Below are 7164 nucleotides of genomic sequence, written 5' to 3'. Positions count from 1 at the left end.
AAATAAACACCCGAGACTGGGGATCAAATCCGCAACCCTCCCAGGGGGGCGGCACAGTGTAAATATGTAGGGTTGCAGGAATAGGGCCTGGGTGGGATTGTGGTCCGTGCAGACTCGATGGGCCGCATGGCCTCCTTCTGCACTGTAGGGTTTCTAGGTTCAGTCAATCCTTCCTGTGGTCAAGGGTCAGATAGCCCGGTCAGGCACTCCCTGCCTGACAACCGGGCCGACTTGCAGCTGGGGAACCTGGCAAGGACAAAAAGATGCAGAACCTGGAGTCAAAGCTCCACAACATGCAGGGAACCTCAGGGAGTTTGAGCTCCCATCCAAACACACCCTACCAATGCAATCCACCTTTTGTTGTCCAGGCCATTAAATTGCTTTAACTGTGTTTTGATTTTGATTCGATTTGTTATTGTCACATGTATTGGGATACAGTGAAAAGTATTGTTTCTTGCATGCTTTACAGACAAATCATATTGTTCATAGAGAACATAGGGGAGAAGGAAAGGAGAGGGTGCAGAACGTAGAAGACTGTGTGCCAAAGAAGCAAAGTGTGTTCCCCAACCGGAAACCATGGATGAACAGGGATATCCAGTGCTTGCTGAAGTCCAGGTCTGAGGCGTTCAAGTCAGGCGACACTGACCTATACAAGAAAGCCAGATATGATCTAAGGAGATCCATTAAAGATGCCAAAAGACAGTACGGGACCAAACTAGAGTCCCAGGCTAGCCACACAGACCCCCGCCGACTATGGCAAGGTCTGCAAGACATAACAGGCTACAAAATGAAGGCATGTAAAATCGCCGGCTCCAACGCACCCCTCCCTGATGAACTCAATGCATTCTACACCATTTTGAGCAAGAGATCAGTGAGAGCACGCCCTCCACCCTGGAAGCCTTGGATGAACCTGTATCTGAGGTCACCATTGTAGATGTCAGAGCAGCTTTCTCGAAGGTCAACCCCATGGAAAACAACTGGCCCGGATGGAGTACCTGGATGAGCACTCAGATCCTGTGCGGATCAGCTGGCGGGGGTATTCGCAGATATCCTTAACCGCTCTTTACAACAATCTGAGGTCCCTATCTGCTTCAAGAAGACAACCATCATCCCAGTACCAAAGAAAAGCCAACCAGTGTGCCTTAATGACTATCTGATGTCCATCATTATGAAGTGCTTTGAAAGGCTAGTCATGGCACGAATCAATTCCAGCCTCCCGGACTGCCTGGATCCACTATAGTTCGCCTACCGCCGCAACAGGTCCACAGCAAATGCCATCTCCTTGGCCCTGCACTCAACCGTGGAACAGCTAGATGAGAAAGACACCTCTGTCAGATTCCTATTTATTGACTACAGCTCAGCCTTCAACACCATTATTCCTACGAAACTCATCTCCAAACTCCGTGGCCTGGGCCTCAGCTCCTCCCTCTGTGACTGGATCCTGAACTTCTTAACCCACAGACCACAATCAGTAAGGATAAGCAACAACACCTCCTCCACAATCATCCTCAACACCGGTGCCCCACAAGGCTGTGTTCTCAGCCCCCTACTATACTCCTTATACACCTATGACTGTGTGGCCAAATTCCCCTCCAACTCAATTTTCAAGTTTGCTGATGACACCACCATAGTGGGTCAGATCTCAGACAGAGTACAGGAATGAGATAGAGAATCTGGTGAACTGGTGTGGCGATAATAATCTCTCCCTCAATGTCAACAAAACAAAGGAGATTGTCATCGACTTCAGGAAACGTAGAGAAGACCACGCCTCTGTCTATATCAATGGGGATGAAGTAGAAAGGGTTGAGAGCTTCAAGGTTTTAGGTGTCCAGATAACCAACAACCTGTCCGGGTCCCCCCCATGCAGACACTATAGTTAAGAAAGCCCACCAAAGCCTTTATTTTCTCAGAAGATTGAGGACATTTTGCATGTCAGCTATGACTCTCACCAATGTTTACAGATGCACCACAGAAAGCATTCTTTCTGGTTGTATCACAGCTTGGTATGGCTCCTGCTCTGTCCAAGACCGCAAGGAACTACAAAAGGTTGAGAATGTAGCCCAATCTATCACGCAAATCAGTCACCCATCCATTGACTCTGTCTACACTTCCCGCTGCCTCAGCAAAGCAGCCAGCATAATTAAGGACCCCACGCACCCTGGACATACTCACTTCCACCTTTTTCCGTTAGGAAAAAGATACAAAAGTCTGAGGACACGTACCAACCGACTCAAGAACAGCTTCTTCCCTGCTGCCGTCAGACTTTTGAATGAACTTACCTTGTATTAAGTTGATCTTTCTCTACACCCTAGCTATGACTGTAACACTACATTCTGCACTCTCTCGTTTCCTTCTCTATGAACAGTATGCTTTGTCAGTATAGCGTGGAAGAAACAATACTTCTCACTGTATACTACTAATACATGTGACAATAATAAATCAAATCAAAGAATATAATGTTACTGTTACAGATAGGGTGTAGAAAAAGATCAACCTAAGACCAGGTCGGTCCATTCAAAAGTCTGATGGCAGCAGGGAAGAAACTGTTCTTGAATCAGTTGGTACATGTCCTCAGACTTTTGTATCTTATTCCCGACGGAAGAAGGTGGAAGAGGGAATGTCCGGGGTACGTGGAGTCCTTGATTATGTTGGTTGCTTTTCTGAGGCAGCAGGAAGTGTAGAAGGAGTCGATGGTTTGCACGATGGACTGGGCTTCGTTCACGACCCTTTGTAGTATCTTGCGATCTTGGACAGAGCAGGAAACATACCAAGCTGTGATACATCTGGAAAGGATGTTTCCTAATGTGCATCTGTAAAAATTGGTGATGCTTCCAGGTGCCACAATCAGGGTCAATGATATAATTCTGACCCTGGCGTAATTTCAAATGCCAACTGAAGAACGCGTGCCCATCACGGTCTGCCCACTCAGTGAAAGAAGGGCAAGCCCCAAAAGGTCAGTTTAAAATTCTGATCCTTGTGGGGCTAGGTGGTAAAGTAAAGTTTATTTATTAGTGTCACAAGTAGGCTTACATTAACACTGCAATGAAATTACTGTGAAAATCCCCTAGTCGGCACACTCCGGCGCCTGTTCGGGGACACTGAGGGAGAATTTAGCATGGCCAATCCACCTAACCAGCACGTCTTTCGGACTGTGGGAGGAAACCGGAGCACGCGGAGGAAACCCAAGCAGACACGGGGAGAACGTGCAGAGTCCACACAGACAGTGACCCAAGCCGGGAATTGAACTCGGGTCCCTGGTGGCGTGAACCAACAGTGCTAACCACTGTGCCACTGTGCCGCCCCGGAGAGGAGGAGGAGGGTTCCTCAGGGCTCCATGAGGGAAATCTGAGCTTCAGCTACCCTCCCCTCACCCACCATATCAGAGGAACCTCCCCTCCAGGCTAACCTGAGCACATGGGTTGTCAGATTGATTTTTTTTAATTTCAAAAATATACTTTATTCATTAAAAGAAAACTCTCAAATAAGACATTGCAAACGACAGATCCAAAAGTTACAAACAGTGCAAAAAATTAATCATTTTTACAGTACAATACAGTGCTTATTTACAAAACATTACATTCCGTTACATTTCATTTCTTAAAACTATATACATGTGTCAGAGTTTACTGTGTGCCGTTATTTTTCAGGTTGGCACACAGTTACGCAGGCCGAGGGTATTCTGCAGTTACCCGGCCCTCGGTCTGCCTCGGTTGAGACGCTTTACACGGTGGCCTTTCCCCATTGTGCCTTTGCGGCGGCTGCCCCAAGCTTGAGCGCGTCCCTGAGCACGTAGTCCTGGACTTTGGAATGTGCCAGTCTGCAACACTCGGTCGAGGACAATTCTTTCAGCTGGAAGATCAGCAAGTTTCGGGCGGACCAAAGCGCGTCCTTCACCGAGTTGATGACCCTCCAGCAGCAGTTGATATTTGTCTCGGTGTGCGTCCCCGGAAACAGCCCATAGAGCACAGAGTCCTGTGTCACCGAGCTGCTCGGGACAAACCGCGACAAATACCACTGCATCTCACTCCAGACCTTCTTTGCAAAGGCACATTCCACAAGGAGGTGTGCGACCGTCTCATCAGCCCCGCAGCCGCTTCGAGGGCAGCGTGCGGTGAGGTTGAGACCTCGGGCGTGCATAAAGGATCTGATGGGGAGTGCCCTTCTTACCACCAGCCAAGCCAGGTCTTGGTGCTTGTTTGTGAGTTCTGGTGATGAGGCATTCTGCCAAAAGACATTGACAGTCCACTCAGGGAACCATCCGACAGGATCTGCCGTCTCCTTTTCTCTCAGGGCCTCAAGGACATTACGTGCTGACCACTGCTTGATCACCATGTGGTCAAAGGTGTTTTCCGGAAGAATTTCTGTCAGATTGATTTCCTGCCAGCACATAAGCAGCTGCCTTGTTATGTCCAGTCCGTGTGCAGCAGTCAGCTGGCTGTCAGTAAGGGTTAGCCTTCCAGTGAGGATGTTTTAGAGGGGGAGAGTTTGGTGCTCGCCCAAACCCCTCGCAGCGTCCCCACCTGCCCACATAAAACTCTCAATATGCACACGGAAGCAGGAAGTTTCTGCATGAATGAGGGAGGGAAGCTTTCTCTGAGCAAGATCGAGAATGTGTGTGGGAAAGAGGCGCATACACGGGGCTAGTTGCTCATTCTTTTGGATATGGTTTGCATAGTTAGAGGTGAATTATAGTACAGCGTTGCTACTTGTCACTTTAATTTCAGTCAAATGGGTAGCACAGTGACACGGTGGTTAGCACCGCTGCCTCACAGCGCCACGGACCTGGGTTCGATTCCTAGGCTTGGGTGACTGTCTGTGTGGAGTTTGCACATTCTCCCCATGTCTGCATGGGTTTCCTCCGGGTGCTCCAGTTTCCTCCCACAGTCCAAAGATGTGCAGGTTAGGTGGATTGGCCGTGCTAAAATTGCTCCTTAGTGTCAGGGGGATTAGCTAGGGTAAATACATGGGGTTGTGGGGATAGGGCATGAGTGGGATTGTGGTCGGTGCAGACTCGATGGGCTGAAAGGCCTCCTGCTCTGTGGGATTCTATGATTCTAAACAAAAAATGTAACTATTAAGTACTGCTTTTGTCATATTAAGATACAGCATTGATAGATATAGGTTATTCATGCAGCTAAATTCATTATTATAACAAAAAACATAGAACATTGAACAGTACTGCACAGGAACGATGTTGTGCCATACATGACGCCAAATTAAACTAATTCCTTCTGCCTGCCCTTGATCCAGATCTGTCTATAACCCTTGCATATTCATGCGCTTATCTAAAAGCCCCTTAAACACCCCTATTGTATCTGCCTGCACCACCACCCCTGGCAGCGTGTTCCAGACACCTACCACCCTCTGTGTAAAAAAACTTGCCCCTTCACATCTCCCTTGAACTTGCCCTCTCTCACCTTAAGTGCATGACCCCTGGTATTAGACATTTCAACTCTGGGAAAAAGATTCTGACTGTCAATCCTATCTGTGCCTCTCATAATTTTATAGACTTCTATCAGGTCTCCCCTCAACCTCCGCCGCTCCAGAGAAAACAACTGTAGTTTGTCCAGCCTCTCCTTATAGCTCATACCCTCCAATTCCAGCAGCATCCTGGTAAACCTCTTCTGCACCCTCTCCAAAGCCTCCAGATCCTTCTTGTAATGTGGCGATGAGAATTGAATGCAATACTCTTAAGTGCGGCTAACCAAAATTTTATAAAGCTACAATATGACATCCTGACTCTTGTACTCAATGCCCCAACCAATAAATGCAAGCATGCCCCATGCCTTCTTTACCACCCTATTTACTTGTGTGGCCACTTTCATGGAGCTATGGACTTGATACCAAGACCCCTCTGTACATCAATGTTGTTCAGGGTCCGACCATGAACTGTATACTTATTAACCCACCCAGCTACCGTTTTTATCCAAGTTGTTTATATACATCACAAACAGCAGAGGTCCCAGTACGGATCCCTGCGCACCACCACTAGTCATAGACCTCCAGCCAGAAAATCACCCTTGCACCACTAGTCTCTGACTTCTATGAGCAAGCCAAATCTGAATCCAAGTGGCCAAGTCACCATGGATAACATGCATCTGAGTCTTCTGGGTGAGCCTCCCATGAGGGACCTTGTTAAAAGCCTTACTAAAATCCATGTAGACAACATCATTCTCTACCCTCATTGATCATCTTCGTCACCTCCTCGAAAAAATCTATCAAGTTAGTACTTGGGGCGGCGCCGTGGCACAGTGGTTAACGTTGCTGCCTCAGTGTCAGCGACCCGGGTTCGATTCCCGGCTTGGGTCATTGTGTGGAATTTGTGCGTTCTCCCTATGTCTGCGTGGGTTTCCTCCGGGTGCTCTAGTTTCCTCCCATAGTCTGAAAGATGTGCATGTTAGGTGGATTGGCCATGCTAAATTGCCCCTTAGAGTCGGGGGACTAGCTAAGGTATATGCATGGGATTGTGGGGACAGGGCCTGGGTGGGATTGTGGTTGGTGCAGACTTGATGGGCCAATGGCCTCCTTCTGCACTGTAGGATTCTATGATTCTATGAACAGCCCCACACAAAGCCATGCTGACTTTCCCTAATTTGGCCATGCTTTTCCAAATACATATAAATGCTATCCCTAAGAATCCTCTCCAAAGCTTCCCAATTACCAAAGTGAGACTCAAGAGTCTATAATTTCCTGAATTATCCCCATTTCCTTTCTTGAACAGAGAAACAATATTAGCTACTCGCCATTATGACTTTATGAATAATTTATTTTCATTGCCATTCTGGCATTTGCTCTTTCTTTCTATTTTGTTTCTCCTCCCAGCCTCCTATAGCTGCTTTCTGGGATGAATAACATACTCCCAAATCAGGAACATTCCCCACCCCTGCTGATGTATTATTAGGTGTGATTTTCAGAGTGGAAAGATGTAACTAGTGGAGTGCTGCAGGGATCAGTTCTTGGCCCGCAATTGTTCACTATTTACATTAATGACCTGCAGGAAGGAACAGAATGTAAGGGTTCCAAAATTGTCAATGATACAAAGATAGGTGGAAGGGCAGGTTGTGATGAGGATATTGTGATTCTGCAATGGGATATAGATAGATTGGGTGACTGGGTGAGAACCTGGCAAATGGAGTGTGATGTGGGGAAGTGTAAGGCCATGCA

This window comes from Mustelus asterias, chromosome 5 (genome assembly GCF_964213995.1).
Source record: "Mustelus asterias chromosome 5, sMusAst1.hap1.1, whole genome shotgun sequence".
Classification (NCBI taxonomy): domain Eukaryota; kingdom Metazoa; phylum Chordata; class Chondrichthyes; order Carcharhiniformes; family Triakidae; genus Mustelus; species Mustelus asterias.
The sequence above is the reverse complement of the archived record's forward strand: the minus strand, read 5'-3'. Positions refer to the sequence as shown.